The sequence below is a fragment of the Sardina pilchardus genome, chromosome 4 (genome assembly GCF_963854185.1).
Source record: "Sardina pilchardus chromosome 4, fSarPil1.1, whole genome shotgun sequence".
Taxonomy (NCBI): domain Eukaryota; kingdom Metazoa; phylum Chordata; class Actinopteri; order Clupeiformes; family Clupeidae; genus Sardina; species Sardina pilchardus.
The window spans coordinates 14,165,733-14,183,287 of record NC_084997.1 but is presented as its reverse complement, the minus strand read 5'-3'; the positions used below and the strand labels follow the sequence as shown (position 1 = coordinate 14,183,287).

General features: G+C 44.0%; 1 long non-coding RNA gene across 1 annotated transcript in view; it reads right to left on the bottom strand.

The window, feature by feature from the left end:
• Positions 1 to 16,949, bottom strand: part of LOC134077785 (uncharacterized) — a 66,852-nt gene extending 49,903 nt beyond the window's left edge. Inside the window, exon 1 of the long non-coding RNA XR_009938756.1 lies at positions 16,907 to 16,949. This is a non-coding gene — a long non-coding RNA (uncharacterized LOC134077785). The remainder of the gene's footprint in view (positions 1 to 16,906) is intronic.
• Between the last annotated feature and the right edge of the window lie 606 nt (positions 16,950 to 17,555).

The window sequence follows — 17,555 nt, the reverse complement described above, 5'->3', positions numbered from 1 at the left end:
CCCTCCTGGCCCTCTCTCCGCCGAGTCGCACACTTTCATCCCAGCTTTTGTGGAGCCGCTGCTCCTCAAACAGGTGTTTTCTTTTTAAAAAAACCTTTTGCTCTCGTTTCCATCCCTTCACTTTTCTTTCGTTTAGCGCTCCATCTCTCCATCCCTCCTCCTTTCCTTACCTTTCTTCAAACAGAGACGGAGGGGTGGAACGGGTTGGGGGTGCATTGGGATGACCCCGCTGGGGGGGGGGCCTGGACAGCTACGGGAGGCAGACTGATCTTGGACAGACCCCCAAAGATATCCACCCCCCACCCCTCAGGTGTTTAATACTATCACAACGCATTTGCCTCGCGATGCCATACAGTCCGCCAGCAAAAGCCTCCACTCCAAAACAAATTGGCCAAGTGGAGGTTTTCTAAAAGAGATGTCTGCTCCGTCGACGGAGGGGTTAAAGTTAATTCGATCGGGCATGTGTACTCTCTGCAAAAAAACAGGAGGGGTGGGGGTGTGTGGGATGGGGGGGTGCGGAACATCTGCAGTCAGTGGCATGGCCCCATTTGTTGCAATTTTGGCGCTCATTTCCATTTGCAAGAGAGATAACTGCTCGCATATGGAAGCAATAGATAGAAGAGGTCAATGCAATTTCTTTCACTAAGGGAAAAATCCTCATGCAGTAATCTCGGTTGGCTAGGGAGGAGAAAAAGGACTTTTTTGGTGGTGGTGGTTGTTGTGTGTGTATGTGTGTATGTGTGTGTGTGTGTGTGTGTGTGTGTGTGTGCGGGTGTGTGTGTGTGTTGGGGGTTAGGTACCCTCCTTCACATCGATAATTCCTTCACCAGTCAAAGACATCTCAACACCTCCAATTACCATCATTATCACTGATTGGCTGTGATGACACCACGTTGCAAAGCTTTGCCTCTTTTTCCATATGTAAAAATGGAATAATCCACTCAGCTAGCCTCGCACATATGACCCACACACGGGCACGGCCTCCGCCGCCTATAACAAATTATCGATAGAAAGAAACACGCAAAACTGTGATAAGAGTTTGCAACTCTCCATCGAGAGACCCCAAAGAAGTTTTGGTGCAACACTTCACAACACAAGAATACATTGTAGTTCAGATAAAGAGCTGTTTTTTTATCTGCAGGCAACAGAAGTTACAATACATATACATTGCACGTCACACATCATGGGTGAAAATTTTGTTTTGTTGAGGGCTTCTTACGCTTAGAAATCCAGCAGCATAAACTTTAATAATTCACACACGCCACAGCAACAACACATGAGAAATGGATCATAATTGTACTTGAAAAGTCTTGATCTGCCGGTCAAAAGACGGATAGCAATTTATTACCATAACTTAACAATTAAACAACGTATCAGAGTGATGTATCAGTCCTCAAATGCTGACAGGAGACAGAGTTCTGCTCACTGATGTATCTTTAATGCACAACTCTCATTCTCACGCCGACATACAAATAGCTGCTCATCAAGACATTATACAGTGTTGTCACTCAGCTTCAAAGATCATTACACTTCCAATTAGCAAACAGCTTAACAACAAAGATCCTGTGACGCCTTGCATACATGCTCCACATTTGTATCCCCGGCTTTCAAAATCAAGTCGTCCGAGGAGTGTGTGTGTGTGTGTGTGTGCGTGCACGAGAACTTCACACTCTAGCGGAATTCCACTAATAAGAGAACTTAAACCTCAAGCTTCTCCGACTGGCATCAAAGTCGCTGGAGAGCAATTATGTTTTAGCCCGACTGGTTATCAGAAGACTAGAGAATTTCTTTTTTAATCATAATGCTGGGACTTTTGAGAATAATTTAATTGAATGTCTTTTTGTGTGATTATTTATGATTAGAAAGCGTTATGGAAAAAAAAAAATGAAAATCTGCAGGAGATATCCGAGAGTGAGAGTGCGTTTGAAGCTGATGACTGAGAATGAGTGAACCTTAAATTTAATTATCGCCGGCCCGAATTAGAGTCCCATCGTTTGGGAGGGCCGCTTTTAAGAGAGGGGCCAAAAACGAGCTTTGAACCAAAATGGAATTCTGATGAATGTGTTAGGATAATGAATAGGGTTTGGGAATAAGAGACCTAAAAAGAAGTTATACTAGGGTATACAGTACAGCACACTGCACTGATACCACAGTAGCAGTATCTGATTTACCCAATTTTGAAAAAGTAGAAAGATCATTTAGCACACTAGTGTATAACACTCTTTTGTATCTAATTCTTCTTCAAAAGGGAATCTAGTTTACCGAAAATGAGAACAATACAGGAAAAATGAAGCATGATGAATCGTGATTAATGGGTTATCACAGACATGATGGTTGTGTGTGTGACAGGCTCCTGAGGGCTGCTTTTGGGGGTGTACGTATGCTTGTGGGAGACTGGCCTGGCCGCCCTTGTGTTGAGGCGGCTCAGACGAGGCTCTCTTTCCCACTGAAGTAGAGGTCAAGCTCTCATTTCCTGAGCCTAGCCTGTGGAATGGGGCCAGGGAGCCTCCTGCTCTCTGGGGACCGACCGACCGACCGGCCGGCCGGCGGGCAGCGGCCACAGACCAGCAGACCTCGAGCTGCCCGCCTGACCGAAGGACATGCCAACAGTGCTGCCACCCTCAGGTGGAACTATGTAGTAGACAGGCACAGCTTGTGTGTGTGTGTGTGTGTGTGTACAGTATGTGAGAGAAAAGCAGAGAGGAACATATAGTAGTAATAATAGAGTGTGTGTGTGAGAGAGAGACAGAGAGTGTGAGTATAATGTATGTGTGTTACAGAATGTGTGTAAATGCTTCTGTGTGTGTGTGTCAGTCGGAGCCTGACAGAGAGATAGTGTGTGGCTGTGTGTGTGTGTGTGTGTGTGCTGCCGATATACCGATGTGTGTATGTGTGTGCGGAGTGAGCTCATTAGTCCGCCGGCTGTGTGTATTTAGCAGATAGCGAGGGCTCCCTCTCCCCTCTAATAACAACTCATTAATTAAGGTTTGTGTGTCCAGCCAAATTGAGGTGTCTGTGCTCGTGAATCACCCGTAACATCACCCTCTGCTGTTATTAATCTGATCCAAAGCAACCAGCTGACATAGACAAACACGACACGGATCTACGCACTGACCTAACACTGGGCCTATTGATCTAGTGGCAGCACTGCAGCAGGCTCCATTTTAGCCAACAATGCCATCACACACAGAGCCAGTGCAGTTAGTTCTCTACTCCAAACTCTCTCTTTAAACTCTATTACTCTCTTGCAAACTGTTATGACAAAACACACAAAACACACAATCCGGACCACTTGCACACTTTTTCTCATAACATTCTCTCAAGCACACACACACAGAGACACACAGACATACACATACACATTCACCAATACTCTCATACACAGACACACACACACACACACACACACACACAGACACACTTGTGACATATCTGTCCCCATCTCTCTTCCACACATGGCAGGCAGAGTGTTTAAGCATGGTACAGAAAGGGGCGCGTAATCCTAAACCGATGACCAGTAGCCCGAGGAGGCCGTGGATTAATTCACGGAGGCAGTCGGCACGGAGCAAGCAGGGGAGCCGAGAGGAAATGCCCAATTACTATCTGTCTGGCGTGGAGAGAGAGTGGGTAACTTTTATTGGGGCTGATATGGGCGGGGGGTTGGGTTGGGTTATGGGGGGGCAAAACCAGAGTGCAATCCACAGCCCCTAAATGTTAAAAAGCCTTCACGACGGCCCTTTGACCTGCGACATCCTCGGGTGGACTTTTAGGGTTTATGGAGGTCAGAGTGAGGGTTTTCGGACGCAGGCCGTCCTCCGTGTGTCAAAACGCATTGTGAGTTAAGGAGCTGGGAACATATTGGCGAGCGTGTAGGACGGCGACGTGGGGAGGGCAGCCATGGGCGAGGGCCAGAGAGAAAGAGAGAGAGAGAGAGAGTAAGTGTGTCCGCAGAAACAGGTCATATCTCCTCGCTGTAATTGGACACAGGCACACAGGCTTGCCACCAAATTGCACCATGATTATGAGTTAAGCTCTGGGTAAACGCAAAAGCGATAAAGTGGTTTTGTCTGTGACTGGCTCAGGTAAAAGCTGTTATAGTGTGTGTGTGTTTGTGTGTGTGTGTGTGTGTGTGTGTGTGTGTGTGTTTTCTTTTGTGAGTGGGTGAATGTGTCTGATCTTTTTGAGTGTGGGTGTGTGTGTGTCTATGCGTGCCTGCTTGTCTGTGAGTGAGCGTGTGCCTGTGTGACTTCAACTATTTGAGTTTTCCATCGTTTCCCTCCCTAACAACACACAAAGCCTAATTCCAATGTGAGAACTGCGGGCAAACCTGGGCGTGGGTTCAGACGAAGGCACAGCAGCAACAACAGCATCAGCGGAGCAGCAATTACCCCAGCCTAATCAGATATCACTGCTAGCAGCCGTGATTTATGGTCTGTTTGCACATTAAGCATGTTACATGTACAATGACACCAGCACGCTTTTATTGCCAGAATACCTGGCTGCTCACAATAAAAAACAGGCGCTCCTTTTTCCTTTTTTCTCTCTCTCTCTCTCTCTCTCTCTCTCTCTCTCTCTCTCTCTCTCTCTCTCTCTCTCTCTCTCTCTCTCTCTCTCTCTCTCTCTCTTTCAAAGGTTATAGTCGGCTGCAGGGTAGGAAATGCAATTAAAGAACAATAATAACATTTTAAACAGAGAACATACAAAAAAAGGAAAAAGGGGGGGGGGGGGATTGTATAACTGGCACCAAATTCTCGTGTTTCTGAAATTTATGGTGTAGTCCAGAAAATCTGTTAGTCATGCAAGTTCAACTTCCTCTGCGTTATTACCTATCAGAGGGTTCATAGTTTTTTTTTTTATTAAGTTCTTTACAAAGCATTTGACAAAGGCATAACTGGTTTAATGGCTTGGTAAGTCGACGCACAGGCCCCACAAGATTCATATAATTCTTTAAGAATGTTGTGAAATTTGAAACACATGTGCTTTGATGCCAATATTCCTTTTATTGTTAGTTTGTCTTGAATTAGGCCTTTGATTGCATGGATCTGGGAGGCTTTCAGAATCCATTAAATTCTGAAATTGACAAGAGGCATGAAATATGCATTCTGAACATACTTGCCATGGACAATGAGAAAAAGAGAATATCTGAAGTATCTATCACCACAGGAAACAACTGAAGTCTAGCATTTCATTGTTGGTTTTGATTAATTATACAGTTATGCTGCGGCTAAGATTATTTATGTGATGGAATAAGACTTGTTTTAAGGCAATTACTACCCATCTGGTCAGGGGGAGAGCCAGTCAAAGTGGAAACTAAGAGGTTACCCGATTTAGCTCCATAAAAGCTCACTGTTAACAAGCAAGGACAACAAGACTGACAACACAAGTAAATAAACAAAGCATCGCTTCCAATTAGTGCTAAACAAATCATAAATCTCATATAAGTCTCATACGATACCATAAAAAACATTGGTGGAAAAAAAATACGACATGCCTTAAAGCTTAGCAGCTACATACAACACACAGACTAATGCTTGAGCCATATGTGAATACTTGGGGAAGTGCTTTATGACAGTGTCATAATTCACTGTTACTCTGGTGGACCTCTAATTGAAGCTGTCTGTCGAGGGTCATTTAGCAGCAAGAGCCGAGGGCTCACGTGTCCACGAGCGGGTCCGGCGAGCCATTCGAAGTGGCAGTGTGGTCATATGCAATAACGCACTGCTTATTAGCGCTCTCGGAGTTGGATTTATTTTAATTCACTAATCCTCTAATGGTTGAGTTCTCACAGCACACACTCCTCCTAAGGAGCCGCGGGGTTGAGTGACAGGCTCGGGCACCGCTGCTACGCTTCGGTCATCAAGGCTTTTTGGAGAAGTTGCAGAGCAGCAAAGCGGCATTTGACTCCTTAGGCTCCTGCCGAGCTGCAGGGGCCACAGCCTCAACAGACCAAACATTCAACTCCCCCAATGCCCCCCCCCCCCCACCACCTCTTTTTTCTTTTTTAAAAGTCCATCCCTTAGAGGAGAAGTGAACTAATGGGGAAATTATTTATGAACTATTTGCAGTGCACCTGAAAATACCTCCAGTGAAATTATGTTTGGCAACCTGAACTGCTTTGAAGTCAATAGAGTGGCAATGAAAATTAGGCCTTCATTAAAAGAACTTTGCCTTTCAAATTGAATTGGCGGCGGCTCTGAGGGTCAGGTCCAGCTATGCACCGCTCCATTCTGCTCCAGCGGCGGGGCACACATGGAAGCAATTTCGGCTGATTCTCGGCTGTTTCTATGATTTTCTCTCTCCATTTTTTCCCTAACTTTCTCTCTCTCTCTCTCCCTCTCTCTCTTTCTCTCTCTCACTCTCTCTTTTCTGCCGCGCTCCTTTTATGTCGCATTTAGGAAATCAACACTAACCGACAAATTACTTTGTAAATAAAGGAGTATAACTTTAGCATGTTGAAACCAAGACTTTGCCTTGGGCCAGGGCTTGCGGAGCAACAAAGGGATCCTTGATAGCTGTTTAGATATGCCAGCCCCAGAGCCAGGCTTTATTTTATCAAGTGCACATCATTTTTCAATTGAATTTAATGTAAGACATTCTTTTCCCCAGTGAGCACCACTTGTGGGCCGTGTCCACTTGTGAGCTGGGAAAGTGGTGGACATGAGAGGGAGAGAGAGAGAGAGAGAGAGAGAAAGAGAGAGTGGGAGTGGTAGTTGAAGATAGAGGGATACAGAGAGAGGGGCTGGGAGAAAGAGAGAGAGAGAGAGAGCAACAGGAGAGAAAGAAAGAAAGGCAGACTGAGCAAAAGGGAGGGGAGCATTCAAGGCATGTAAAGGGTCACTTCTGAACTACTTTAAGAGCTGTCCAAGAGCAAGCCATTCCCATTGACAGAGACACAAAAACCACAGAAAACAGAGTGACTTAAATTAAATACTGTAATCTTTAGAAACCAGACGCTCAGAACTCTAAGGGATTGTAATCTGTGGAGATGTAAGCTAATTACATAATCACTTACATTTGTAAATCGTATTATTGTAAAAGAAATTACAGCGGTGATTAAATTACAGATATTTATCTGCTAATGGCGCTGATTAACTCGCCATGATAATCTGTCATCCTGAAGGCTGATATTAACGGCATCAATCTCACAGAACAATAAACAACTAATATGAAAGAAAACTTTTGTCTGTTGCAAGGCCCAGATGGAGCACTTTAAGAAAGGAATGTGCAGCTCTCCTGACTCTAGGCAGGCCGAGGCCTGATGATGGGAATCCAAACTGTTGACTTTTTTAATTGAGTTGTTTTGGCCCATTAACCCTTTGTCAGCCGCACAGGCGCAAATGAGACGAGAACAAATATGTTTTTGTCTTGGGTGTTTAACTGCAAACAGCTTTCAGACTTTACTTTCCCTCCTTTTAAGGCAAGGACAACTGTATTGCACTTGGAGAGAAAAAAAGAGCTTCCCCCTCCTTAGAGTCCATACATGAACTAGAAACTTGCAAAGGCTGCAGAGAAAGCATAAATCAATCATTATAATGTGCCTGCAGTTGTAGTACTATATTTGTTCAGGTTCTCACTAAAGATCTTAGATTGTGAAAACCAAAGCATAATATAAAATGCACATTTGTCTGATTATTACAAAGGTAATGAATTAGACATCTGAAACCATGCATAGTTCCTGACGAGTCATTTTAGGAAGCATCATTGCTCACTGTGAAGAGAATTCATAAGATTGCAACTGAAATGTGAATACGACATGGCATGTGTTTCACCGTAACATCTCCCACACTTCGCAGTATTCTCCCCAGAGATTGTAATTTTGAAACGTCTCGCACCATAACTTTCTGATGACCTACTCATGTGATTGCCTTGAGGATAAGATTTCATTCAAGGAAACGTGCACAATGCACACTGCACACGCATAACACACAATTGCTTCTCTGCGTATTTGCTCATTTTCTCAACCGCGACATAGTAGGCTCCCGCCAAATACTTTGAATAGCATACAAAACCGAGAAGTCTGAAGTCTGAGAAACCTATTCTCTGGTGCTGGTGGTTACCGCCACAGAGACTGCCATAAATTATGCATCACAACTATGTATATGTATTGACTTTAATAAGAGTTATTTTATACGTGGCAGCTTTTGTGCCTGCTACGGAATCACTAGGGGGTACCTCCGCATTTTTTTTCCCCTCTTCTTCTTCTTCTTCCTCCTCTGCTCTTCACACTCACTCTCTTTTCTTCCCTACATTCCTACATTAAGCAGTGGCTTGGTGGTGTAAAGCTACTGGGAAATGAAATGAAGGAGCGGTAATTAAAGTAATAATAAAGTCTCTCCTCGTTTGGGGGGCGCCGTCGTCGACGCTGCAGATTCCGCCCCGGTACGGTTGCCTCTGATTAGTGGAGGGGAAATTTGCGGCGACTGTCTAAGAGTGTTAGCTCACTCTGTCAACTCGCACCTCAGTTGCACTCCCCTAATCAAGTCAACATTGACAGTTTGCAGTTTGCCTCTCATCACAGATGTGACATTTCATTGAGCTTCTGTGCTGAATATTTGATGGAAGAAGTTTGTCAAAAAAAAAATGAGGCGAGGATTTTTTTTTATTATTATTTTTTTTAACATCACTAAACCCAGCCATCTCACGATGGCTGATAAACAGACATTAAGCCCAGGAATGTGAGTCTGTACTGATGAGTATATAAATTCATATGTGCCCAAATGATGTACCTCAGAGTTTGCTGCCAAACCTAAAAGAGACAGATAAACAGGAGGAATGACTGTGCTGCTTGCTGTCAGATTTAAGCAAGTAATTGCCTCTCCACCTTCTGTTGTACTCATTTGGATTGTTCTTTGTTTGTTTTGACAATATTAACCAATACGTCCTCGGTTTCAAGTTCGGGACAGCGTTCCCATTCCAGTGCACTTTTGTTCAGCTTCGGAATGCCCGCTGTCTGCTCGACGGGCCCCACCACGTGCGTATCGGAATACTAAAGCCCTCGCCTTGCCCTGGGCAAAGTTGCATTGAGTACAGCAGCGGTGGACGAGGCCTCGGATATGATGCTTGGCCGGGGTCGTTAAGGGCCGAGCTTCACTCTGGGTCCAACGGACAGGCCGGGCCTCGTAGCTGCTGGAGTGGAATGCGAAACACCTGTTCACTCTAAAGCCTCGCTGGCACTCGCTGTCACAAGCCAATAACTTTATGTCCTTCACGCTAAGCCTTGGCCATGTGGTGCCCGTCTTTCTGTAGTAGGGAATTTGGGCTAGGCTGCTATAAGGGCCACACTGGGGCCAAACCTGCCCAGGCTTTGTTGTGAGAAGCGCCACTTGAAATCAATGGGGCAGTGACAAATATCCGACCTTACTTATGTGACATTTAGTAGCCTGTGTTCCTCTGTTCTCCATATCATTATGGTGGTCTCGTAATCCAAGTGCCTGTGAGCTGTAATGTAAGCGGTTTCCAGCTTTAATGGCCAGATACCACACAAAGAAATTCTTAATTTAAAGAACATGTGTGGAATGATATTCGTCTTGTGAGAAAAAGATTTAGACTTGAATCCAAAAAACAGTGTTTCTCCTTGTACAACAATGAGCACTCCGGGAGTTGGTTAAAACGTGTTGAGAGAGACAGGTCGCGCAAATGGACTCTCATAACCACAAATTGGAGTGGAAAAAAATGCTTAGGTTTTAGACGATGAGAGATGAATTTTAAACAGTGGATGCTCTTAAGATCACAGAGGAGAACACATCTAAGCAGCTGTGTGAGCACGGCCTGTTTAGTGGAGCAATCCCAGAGAGGAGAATGGACACGGGTAGTGGGTGGAGGGTATGTGTGTGTATGTGTGTGTGTGTGGGGGGGGGGGGGGGGGGGTTGTGAGGCATGTGGGCTGGGGGCTTGGGGGGGGGGGCGAGTTGACTGATGGACGAACAGCAACAGCAAGACTAGCAATCTCCTCAACAACCTAACAATGTGTCGAGTGAGGGCTCGGCCTTTTGAAGCGGCCCGCGTGAGAGGTTACTTGGCATCGGGTCCCTTGGTGGAGAGAAAGAAGAGGCAAAGAAAGACCAGGAGGAGAGCAAGAGAGAGGGAATTACAGAGAGCGAGAGAGAGAGAGAGAGAGAGAGAGAGAGAGAGAGAGAGAGAGAGGCAGAAACATGAACACACATTTAGAAGAAGTCTTGTTCCGTGGAGGGGAGAATGTACACGCCAAGAGGGGCTTTCGTGTCACAGCAAGGCATAATTAAGGCAACAGCTGTGCAATGACATCAGCCGAGAGCACTCTGTGTTTTCACTCAGCAGCACTGTGGCTCTAAAAGGTTCCATCAGTACCTCTGCTGTGACTTGCGGACTAATGCGCTTCATCTCTCACAGAGATTTTTCTTTGCTTTGCTTTTTTTCCCCCCTCCTCTTCTCTTTTGCGCTTTGCCAGCTGGTACCGTCGGGAGTGAAAGAGAGAGGGAGAGAGAGACTGCTGCTGCATTACAGGTCACTGGTGTGATGCTGTCATAATTGAACCCCCTCCACCACCCCCCCACCACCCCAAACACGCTCCACACTCCCACGTGAGAGCGGGTGAGTTCTGGGCCTGATCCGGTTCTGCTCCGGCCCAGTTCTGGTCTGCAGCCAGCTGCTCTCGGGGGTGTCTTGCCCAAGCTCCCCTCAGCTGTGCACTAAGTGAGGCTTACGGGCCGCTAACATTCCCCAGCCCGAAGCCAAAGCCAAACCACTGTACATACACACTTGGGGTCTGGCTTTATTCTTTGAACGAGTCACGGGATAATGAAACTGTTCCAAAAGGAAGCTGGAAAATATTTGCTGCACATGCACACTAATGTACAGTACAGTATGTATGTGATCACATGCGATTACAGTGCCTCAATTGCTCGGGTTTAAAGCTGTAAACCTTTACTCGACTGCTTTGCTGATTAATCATTCTTGATGACTTTGTTTGTTTGATGTAGACATACACTCATGAACTGTAGTTGACGTAGCTAGCTAGCAATTTGCAGCGGCAGGAATGAAGACATAACTAAACAGACACAGCCTAAAACTGTATGTACATGATGCAGTATTTTAGATAATAATTTTATTGTAAAATATACTATTTATCTTAAATTAAAAATGACGCAAAACATTTCTCAGCTTTAAGAGTTTGTATTACACCTGCATAATCTTATCAACTGGATCGTGTCATGGTTTATGAAGAGTTAGAAACAGATAATCATATCCTTCAAATTCTTGTTTTACTGTACTGAAAACTGCTAGCTTATGACATTTCTATTCTTTTAAGAATATAGACACATTGAAAAATGACTGACTGGTAAATGCTATTATACCACAGATGCCGTGGACAAAGGTTAAGTTGAAAAACAGAGTACTGTTGCTTTTAAGCCTGTGGCCAAATGGACCACATCATCGGCAGCTGTGACATTGGCTGGCCATGTGGTTGAAGGTTGTTTTGAAAACATCTCTGTGAAGTTGGAGTTGACCCCTGATCAGGTAGTTGTCCATGAATTTTCATGAGCTGTGTGATAAGGCCTGCTGGGTCTTTTTTGTGTGTGTGTGACACGCATTCCCTCATTCACCAGTGATTCTGTTTTCTTTTTCTCTGCTTAACTTAAACACGCCAAAATTCCAGTGCGTTGGGATCACTTGCGTGTTTTCTTGCATTACCAACATAAATCCCCTATCCCTCCTTACTTGCATATCTGTCCAAGTATCTTTCCAGCGCGACACCGAGGGACCCATTCGCAATAAGATCTATTTACACAGCGCAGTCGAGTATACTGAGGAGAAAGCACACATTGCCTAGAGTGAACAACTCACCAGGGTAGAAGCAAAGAGTGGAGGAGAGAGGAGATGGTGGGGGTGTGCGGGGGTAGGAAAAAAGAGCCATAACTGTGCGGGATCGAAGAGAGCTTAGCGCACTTAGCATGCTTTTATGGCGCTCCCCGCCAGCCCGAGCTGCTGAGAGATTGAACAGCGCTATTTGAACTGGTTTAGACTGATTGTGGGTCTGGGGTATTCTGACGAAACGCAGCGACACACCCATGCGCTTGAAAAAAAGAAGCTGCTTCGGGCTCAGGGGCTGCTATGAAAATCAATTCCTCGGCAGCATGAAAGGGGGGGGGGGGGGGAATGTGAACTTTTTTCCCCTAGTTTGTGTACGGACCCCTCCAATTGTGTTACAGTGCATTGACAGAGAGAAACATAAGTTATTTTAAGTGTAAGTCTTCTACTCTCGCCATTATCTCATCAGTCTTTTACCCTCTTATACTGTAAACCTTGTTTTTATTCTTATGTGCCAAAACATGTGACTTGTTCATAACACCGAACAGAAAGTGTGAGATAAAAGGGAGAGAAGAAAGTCAAACATCATCAGAAGTGTCTAAAACTCATTTTTGTGTGGAGTTGAGCTCACCGAGTGTTTTAGTCCTAGTACAGGCCAAAAATAACTGTTCATGCAAGTTCTTCTAAAACCTCAAGAGCAACTAAACGTGGCGTAAATCTTTTCACATATTCCTAAACATATTTCTTCAGGGTATCATTCATAATAAGATTATTTATGTAAATACAAAATTTAAGCTCACCAACACAGCATTTCCTTTTTAAAACAAAACCCACCCGAAGAAGAAATAAAATAGCATGCGTCCCGTATCCGTATTGGCAATAGAGGAGAACACCATAGTGCAGGTGTATTGCGGACTATGATGAGATAACAACACCAGACAAATCTCCAGAGTTAGGGCACAGTCGAAGCAAACCCTACAGAGTTGCTAATAGGCTATTCTGATCAATCAGCCTGCTTACAGTAGCCATCTCCATATTAAAGTATCATTCTGCACCCAAAGTTGGACAAAGAGTGAGTCTGTTCTTTGAGCAAGTCGGGGCAAAATAACCATGGTGTTATTTTATTATCAGCTGGAAAAACAGCAGCAACATGTTTCTTTACACAGACCGTGGGATAAAGTCATCATCAGGGTATTTCCATATTTACAAGCATGGCGTATTGCTATTTAGAATACAGTACTGTATGTGAAATAAGCGGAGGCTGCGGTTGCCTCACCTTTGTACTGTAATGAATCCCCTACGGTGGCTCAGCCATACCTGCTCCAATTACCCCAGCACAGGGGAGAGGGTGACCAAACAAATCAGCCATTTATTAGGGATACCTGTGTCTACTTCCCACCACATTTACAACTTTTATCAGTGTATCACTGGTAATAGATACAGCATGGCTAAACCTGTGCTTTTGGTCTTTGGTCAGACACCCCAGTGACTACGAGCCTTCCAATCAACACACAAGAGCGCCCTGCTCAAATCATTAGTATCTGGCCTGAATGTCAACAGAAAAAAAATCTTGCTGCTCTCTCATAAATGGTTGTTATGCTTGCTCTCTCTCTCTGTCTCTCTGTCTCTCTCTCTCTTTATCTTTCCATGGCCTATACAATATTCAATTAATATTTCTGTCCATTATTTCACCATAAGATGAAACACACTGCAGTCAAGGCAAACCCTCTCTTTTTTTGCAAACCTCCCCCTCTTCTTTTTTGACAAAAAGGGGAAAAAAAAGAAAACGTAGATTTCGTGCGAGGTCTCAGGCGAATTTAATCTAGAAACTGACAATTTAGCAAATGGTCTGCCCCTGCATTGCTTTGATCTGGCGAAAGTTTTTGGAAATGTTCAGGGCTGGAGCCGGCTATAGGCTCCACAGCACATCGCAGGCTTCATTAGGAGACCTTTAGCTGGTTCACAACAATTAGGCCTTGTCAGGGCACCGCTCTCTCTCTCTGCCCAGGAATAAACCCTTGACTAATGATTTGCTAAGACGACCTGACAGTGTGCTTCAGTGTGAGCTGTAATTGAATTTAAGCTCTAACAAGCCTTTGAACGAGTGGAAGAAATATTTTATAAGCTTGATGCAATTTGCTGGTGTGGATCATGAATTGTAATGAATATTCCCCTCTGACGTTTTCTTTGTGTGTGTGTGTGTGTGTGAGAGAGAGAGAGAGAGAAAGAGAGAGAGAGAGTGAAAAAGACAGAGAGAACATGCAATTGTCATTTTTCAAATGTAAATAATAACAAGTGGGGATGCCTATTTAGACACTGAACACAGGTTCATAAGACAATTGCGCTTCTGTATTGAAGTCTGTTGAGTAATGACGGCACATGATCCAAAACACAATGGTGTTTCCTGCTGCACTGAACCAATTGTTTCCCAAGAGTTTTTAACAAGCTTGATGTGATGTGATGCACCACCATAGTTATTTTCTGCCCAGGAACATGGCAGTCCGTCCACAACAAGTGAGTTGCTGTATATATATATATATTTAATCTCATCCCTAGTAGCACATTACCCACAGTGCACTGAGCTAACTACCATATCCTTCTTCCACTTCTGGGCTTCAAGTTTAGTTTCCGGGCAAGCGGCACCTCATTTATCGTACGAGCCCCAGCAAGCACAGATTTGTTTTGTAAATTCAACCAAATAATTTAATTGTATAAAGAGCATTTTAATAAGGGTTCTACTTATAAACAAACAATTATAGTGAACTAAGCACCAGGACTGAGGACCTTGTGACCTTTCCGAGGGAAACTAGACTAATCACAAGGCTTTCAGGGTTGTTATTCTGTAATTCTGTTGCCATGAAGATCACTTTGTCCAAAGATCTTGGCCAAGATGAAAAACACAAGATGTTCGAGGGAAAAAAAAAAGTTTCGACCCCCACTGTGGTCAAAAATGGCTAAAAAGACAGCCAGACATCAAAAGACAGCCCAATAATACAGAGTCCAGAAATCAGAGGACAGATCACAAAACACGTCACAGGAATGAGTAAATTAGAGGACTAAAATGATGAATTGGATGAAATTGGATTGAAAAAAACAATCAAATATTAAAAGAGCTCACACTTTTCACTTTGACATCAAGGCTGCAGTAAGTAATCTCCAAACTGAAATTTCATCATTTGCTTCGTTTAGTGTAACAGTAATAAGGGACATGTCAGCGTCCCCTTTGTGGAACTGTACCCTGCTTGTTCATTATAAACCGGACCCTGCATAATATCTCCCTAATGGGGGACAATATTAAGGCAAATAAGGTCATTATGCAAATCTGAGTGGCGATAATCAAGCACATTTTCCTTGTTTGTTTTCTTTTCGCTATATTTACAGAAATGAACAAAAGGCAAGCAATTAGATTATTGCCTTCCTTTGAATTTGATTTCAAGAGCGAGAGGGACTAGGAACCATATGCTTTACATTTACCAGGGATGAAACAAACTGTGATTAAAAATCCTAAATAAGGTTCCCTCTCCAAGAGTGTAACTTTATGTGTTACGAGCAGAGTTTGTGAGCCATTTCTCCACAGTTGTAATTACCTTTAGAGACTGCAAAGCTAAACTACTGGTTGATTGCATACGGGAGTTACATTTTTCATTTTTACAGATCGGCTATGTATACGACCAGACCAGGGATATACACTGCACCTGCCGTTAGGCCCTCTGAGTTAATTAGTGCCCTAATAAGTGTTTCTCATTTTATTCTTTCATTAGGCTCATGGCATTAATTTCCAATTAAGAGTACCCTGTAACTATGCCTTACAAGTTCTAATTCTGCCCTTCACTTGCCTTTCCATATAGCGAATGCAGCTGGTAGTTCTAGTAATATTGTAAGTATCCTATGGAGCAACACATTCATATCTTCATACGTACACTCCGACTTAACTTCATTGATGAAAACTGTGCCCTAACAAAGCCTTGCCATTATTTGCTGTACAATTAAGCTATGAAAACATCTCCATGCAGCCTGCAATAGGCCAATTAGTCAAATAAGTTGTCCAAGAAGTCTACACAATAGCCCTATCAGTAAGGTTTACAACAAACAAGCTACTCTGGTGAAAATTAGCTTGATCAATGGCAGTTCCTTTATCAGGCAATGTATTTGGCTTATATGTCAATAGGGAACATCTAAGCATTAATCATAGGGAAAACTACACTGGGTACAGTTCTCCGTTCGCGTTCTGATCATGTCTGCCGCTGTTTTTGATTTTTGGTAGAGATTGGATTGAGGTTTCAGTCCAGGACAGGCTGTTGAAATAGTTTGCATGAAAATGTGCACTTCAGCACCACCAACAGCAGTCACTGGTTTTCAGAGAGTGAGTTGCAAGGTGAGCCTCTCACTGGCGAAAAAGCAACTACTGTAGCCTATAGCAACTAGCAGGGCCCAGCCAGACCTGGCTGTGATAAAAGACAACATTTGCATCGGACCAGTTCATTTGTAGTTATTGTGGCTAAGAGACACACACTTCAATCACACACTGAATGTTGGGACTTTAAAAGAACATTAACTTCTCTCCATGTCTGTAAAGGTTTTTTTTTTTTTTATGTCTGTAAAGTTATAACCAGGGCAGGCGGATGGTAATCAGAAACCTGTGGTCAAGCTGGATTACTATGACAATATTTCTCGGATTTAGCAGAACCTAGCTCAACTACCAGCGATAAGTTGCATTACATGAGCACAGTTGTACATGTCAAAGGGAGGATGGTGGCCTTTTGGTGTGTATGCTGGGCCATGTTTTATGTGTTCAACTGAACAGTAGAGCCACTCTACAGTTGTACTGACTTTTTACAGCCTTATTACAGTTACTTTGAGCACAACTACCCAGTTTAGCTGATTTGATAGTAATGTACGCCTTTCAGTCATGTCTTTGCAGCAGACCAGCCTTGAGAAAATGACAGCATCCTAGCAACGATTTCTCTACTACATGCACCTCACAGCTTAGCTATTCTACCGAGTAGGCCGATGCAGGCCTTTAGAATAGCCTCTTATGCTAGCAAGGCTTATAAGCTTCATTAATGAACATTGAACATTGGGCCTAATATTTAGTCTATACAGCGTAATGTGGTCCTACCTGGTCAGGTGCACTCTGTCATGAATCTTTCATCTAGTTGTCCATTCAGGCTATAAATTCTGCAACACAAAGGAGAGGAATGGACCTCATTAATATGAATTTAACGCTGTGAAGCTGTTTGAATTTAAGGTTCGACTAGACGTTTAGGCCACGTGAGAGATAGTGGCTGAATTCTTCATACTCACTCTTTACTCCTGTCCAATTACAACTCCGTCTTCACTACCACCTGACACACACAGCGTAATGTGTACTGCTTGATAGCCTGACATGAACTGCGTGCGGAGCCAGCAGTTTCCTCCTTGCGAACCGGCCATGGTTTAAGAAACTACTAGATCATGTCAGCTCACACATCGTTAAAACTACAATTAGGATATTATCGTAGACGATTGCACACCCCTAATGCTGACATCTGCAGCGCGTGCCCTGATCAAAGACGAGTTTGCCCATACAGCGCCTGACATGGAGCCGGGGTGTTTTGCAGCTCGCTGACACCGAGCAACAGGTCAGGTAATTATAAAGAAGTGTAAGATGTTTTTGCTGTTGCCATTCTCGCTCTCTTTCTTCCCATTATCGCAGCCGTCCTGGCGAGAGAAGGGTTTCTCCTTCCGGCACACAGCAGCGACAGGAGCAGGTGACACGGTGCAAGGGC